The sequence below is a fragment of the Beta vulgaris genome, chromosome 8 (genome assembly GCF_026745355.1).
Source record: "Beta vulgaris subsp. vulgaris cultivar EL10 chromosome 8, EL10.2, whole genome shotgun sequence".
Taxonomy (NCBI): domain Eukaryota; kingdom Viridiplantae; phylum Streptophyta; class Magnoliopsida; order Caryophyllales; family Amaranthaceae; genus Beta; species Beta vulgaris.
This window is the reverse complement of record NC_079209.1, coordinates 51884811-51890206: the sequence shown is the minus strand read 5'-3', so window position 1 is coordinate 51890206 and position 5396 is coordinate 51884811.

Sequence of the window (5396 nt, the reverse complement as noted above, 5' to 3'; positions counted from 1 at the left end):
AATGTCCCGACTTTCATACATCCTTATTAAGTTAACTAATCAAGATTAGCAGTGGAAAACTAAACCTAGTCGACGCGTTACCCGTACTTTCCACTAAGGGAAAATACAAGGCAACATTTAACATTAACTTACATGGACATTACTTAGATTTGTCACTCTTTAAAGAAAAAAAAAATTAATAATAGACTAATATTCTCTAGAAATTTCGACAAAATCTCCTTTGTAAATTGAACAACCCAAAATGGGAAAAATGCTTGAGAAACTTGTTAAAAATAAAACATTCCCAAATCCTTAACTCAACGCTTCCGCGGGGTACAGCTAAGGTGAAACAGGAGCAATATTTGCTCACCTAGCAATAGAAATAAAACTAACTCATTAATTATTATCTGATACAAGTGGAACGTCCTCGCCTCAAAAGAAACATAAAACCAACATAGTTGAACTCTTAGCACGTGATTGCTTCTACCTTGGAAAAGGTGCTCCATAACTCCAACCTGAAACCATTGTAACACTGCTACCCACCAAGTGACATGCCACAGTAGTGACAAAACAAAACATTTGACACATATCAGCACAACGTTGAGTACTAACCCATAAAAACATTCTTAAGACATGATTTGGTGTCTACGACTCTCATGCAATCATCATCAGGTTCACATCGTTCATAACCATAATACAACCACATATCAACATTAACATCGATGCATAACTTAATCCATCTCCATTCTTTCATTTATTCATTCATTCATTCATATTTTAATTGTTACAACTTCTACACTTTAACCAACCTTAGCATGGAAGAATCACATAACTATCTTTAATACTTTCTATAAGTATTTAGTACATTTCATTATGACTTTTATATATCGTCTCCTTATCAGGAATTTAAGATAACATGACAGTGTTCTACAACTTTGTTGTTGCTTTAGCCTTTTGCTAACAACTCATAACAATTCATATAACTTACTACAATTAATACCATACCTTATATTGTAGCTCAATTAATATCCACATTCTATATACAGGCGAGAGCATGTGTTTAACATAAAGAATGGTATCATAAACCATATATTGTACTATTGTTCGGAAATACTATCAGAAAACGTCATCATTGAATAGTCTGCTGGCAAGGAACATTTGCGTGATCATAGTTCATTGGCAAGTACATGTTTTGGACATAGCATTAACATTCTCATATGACCATTTTGGTCCTTGTTCATTCGTATATAACATAATTTCTCCACCTGTAACTTACCCATTTGCCAGTTCAGTTTATAATGCCAAGTCAGCAGAACCATCCACTTTTACAAACTTGCATAAGAATATCTCATAACTTTAAATACTTTCAGAATCATATCAAAACCATAACAAAAGCGTAGTTGTCTTTTCATACTTCATATCGTTTAAGAGTCATTTATACTTTCAAATTGTTTCAAAATTAAAAGGTATACTTTGGCATATTTAGAATACATGAACATTCATCATAGTATACATTTCATATGTGTCATTCATAAGAACAGGAGTCATCTTTTCACACGTTCTGTTCACTTATGAAACGAAAGTCATATTTATTTCATACTTGGGGTGTTTGTGTAGACTTATGCTTCTGGGTATAAATCTCCAGTTTCTAGTCTCTAGAAGTTTCCTTATGGGTTGAGATCCCCTTCTTACCCCCTAACTCATGAGGGTTGAGCCTGCTTAGGCTAGTAAATTACCGAATAAAAAAAAAGAATAAATAGTTACAGCACTTCTAACTATCACACTTGTCGATGCATGGTTTTAACTTAGGCTATGTTCAGTTCACCTTATTTTTGCTTATTTCAGATCTAATCAGATCAAATCAGAAAAAATAAGTTCAGATCAGATCATATCATGCTTATATTTAAAAAACTCAATATTACTATTAATATTATTATTTACTAGTACATTTGTTCAAAAGGATTATTATTGTTGCTGTTGTACTTATTAATTATTAATATTGGTTAATATTCTGTTGTTATCATTATAAATGTCATTGTTATCATTATTTTAAGTTATTTTGTAGTTATTTAATAATAGAAAATTAAAAGCCACGTGTTAAGAACATAAGATTGACGCAAAAATAAGAAATATATAAGATATCACTAGTAGAATAAATGCTTATTGTTGTGGTCATAATAAAATGGCCTATTGCTGCGATTTTGGGCGCGCAACAATTAAGGGGGCATCAATAGGTAATTAATATATTGATGCGGTTTAAAACCGCAACAATATTTGAACATATTGCTGCGATTTCTAGGTAAAACCGCAGCAATATATTTATTTTATGTCAAATTTATAAAGCATATTGATGTGGTTCCAAGCCAAAACTGCAGCAATATATTAACATATTGCTACGGTTCCTAGCCAAAACCGCAGCAATATGTACTGATACAGGTAAAAAAAAAGATTTTTTTGCATTTTGCCATCAAATTTGAAAGACAAAAAGGCTAAAAGAAAATAAAACACTATTGATTGAAACTAATGATAAAAGAATATTATACAAAATTCAAAAACATAAAAAATACAAAAAGACAGATCTGGAAAGAAAATATAACAATTATCCTACACCCAACATAAGAACAAGAAGGTGACTCCAAAAAGAAAATAAGAAATATATATATTACAACTATAATATAATAATACTAGATCTAAAAATAATATAACAACAATCATATAATTCATAATTTGTAATTTCGTATACAAATAATTACAAAAAAAATATTACAACAACCATTACAAAACGCCGAACGAACTGGAAGAAGACGAACGAACTGGAAGACGATGAACGAACCACAACAAAAAACGAAAAAACCCATAAAAAATCATGCGTAGAATTAAGAGAAGAGGAGAGGCGAAGAATTGAGAGTGAGAGGAGAGAGAGAGAGGTGTGAGAGGAGAGAATAGAGAAGCGTGAGAGGAGAGTGAGAGGAGAGAGAGAGGCGTGAGAGGAGAGTGAGAGGAGAGAGAGAGAGGTGTGACAAAGGAGAGTGAGAGGCGTGACAAAGGAGAGTGAGAGGCGTGAGAGAGTGTTGTTAGGAGAGGCTGGCAACTGTTACAATTAGGGTTTAGGGAGAGGGGTGTGATGGTACTTAACACTATTATCTAATATTAGGCATTTATATTACTGCGGTTTTTTATAGAAACCGCAACAATACATTAAATCATTAATATTTTAATGTATTGCTGCGGTTTCTATAAAAAACCGCTGCAATATAGCTGGTCAAAATAGTCAACTAAATTCGAAAAAATTGTCCCGTGAACATTTATTGACGCATTTTTGGTTGGAAACCGCAACAATAAGTTTATTTTCGATTTATTTTTTCTTTTAACGCGGCTTATTGCTGCGTACAGATAAAACCGCAGCAATATAGGCGCAGCAATAAGCAATTATTCTACTAGTGTATGATAGCTCAAATTCATGATAACGAAACTACTAAGTTCGGATTACATTTCAAAATAAGCTAAGTGCGAGATACAAATTATAATTTTAGATTCGTTATACCTCTTCCTACGGAATTCCAAATCTCTCTAGCTATTTGAATTGTTGCATGCTATTTATTTCTTTCTTGCGCAAGCCATAGTTGTTTGTATATTTTATTTTATTTTATATGAAAAAAAAGAGTTGAGTTTGCCGACTTCTCAAGTGTTAAACATTTTTTTTAAGGAAAAGTGTGAAACATTGTATAAGTGATCTTATAAATTAATGACTTGGGTTATATATAATTATTTTTAGTAATAATAATTATTATTATGATTATAATTATTGTTGTTGTTATTATAATAATGATAATAATAATAATAATTATTGATAATAAAAGTTGTGTAAAAGTTGTAATAGAAATAAAATGATAATAATAGTAATACTATAAATAAGATCTTATAATGTATTGCATAATAATGAATTACAAAGTAATAATATAATAGTAACAATATATTTTATAAAAGATAAGATCTTGTAAATCAGATCAGATCAGATCAGAAAAAATAAGTTCAGATTAGAAAATTTCAGGTGAACTAAACGTAGACTTAATATCTTTAATTTACAATTAATAGAAAATTACAAAAAGTGAATTTTAAAATATATATATATATATATATAGTAAGACGAATCTTATAAGATGTTACATGACTATGTTCTTTCTAAAATATAAATCATAAAGTCAATCTAAATATAAAAATCGTATATAAAATTAAAATGGCGCAACTATTTGTAAACGGACACCCGAAGAAAAGGGTGGGCTCACTAATGTTCAGTTCAAGAAAGTGGCGGTTTCTCGCAAGTTTGTAAGCCCTCTTGTAGTAATCGAATCACACAGTTTAGAAACTCCACACAACTGCAGCTCCTTCGCAACAAACATCAAGTACGTACATAAACGGAACAAGAACCCCTCAAAATACCCAGAAAACCAAAAAAAAAACATCCCACAAATTTACATCACAACAAACCATGACAGCTGATAATTCTTCAGACATTTTCCCAAATGAAATAGTATCCGAAATTCTCACCAAATTACCCACAAAATCAATTCATCGCTTCAAATGTGTTTCAAAAACATGAAATTCTCTCGTCTCCAACCCGAAATTCATCTCTTCTTACATTTCTAACTTTCACCCTTCATGGGTTTTCCTCGACCGGGTCATCCAACTTAAAACCGGGTCAACCCAACCCATAATTCACTACTTAAGTAAACTTATATATTGTGTTACATTGACATAGATTATCGACTTACAATGATACATTTATTGATCTCGTCAAATAACAACTTCTTTCAATCCAAATACATGTTTTTAGTTTCGAAATGCATTTCACATGAAGACTATTAGATAAAATATTGTACTGTTCTTGAATTAGGGCTTGTTCTCCCCAACTTATTTTCAGTTCAGTTCAGTTCAGTTCAGCTCCATTCTTTTATAACCATTTTGTTAAATATTATTATTATGTTGGTATAATTTATTTTACTAATTACTCTTATTATTATTATTATTATTATTATTATTTAAATATATATCATTACTATTAAGTATTATTATTATTATTGTTGTTTCTATATATTATTTTGTTTATTATAGCTTTACTAGTTATTATTACTATTATTATTAGGAGGAACATGATTTAGGTCAAAGCACAAATAAACCCACTTTTTTAGCCCATAAACCAATCAAATCGCGTCAAGACGGTTTATGATGTAATTTTTGCGGTCCAACCCAATCATTATTTTTATTACTAATGTTTTTATATTATTAAATCTAATTATTAAAATAGTAATATTAATTTACTTATAGATATTATTGTTATTATATATCATCATCAAGTATTAATATATTAATACAAATAATATAAAATAATTATTATTATTATCATTATTATCATTAAT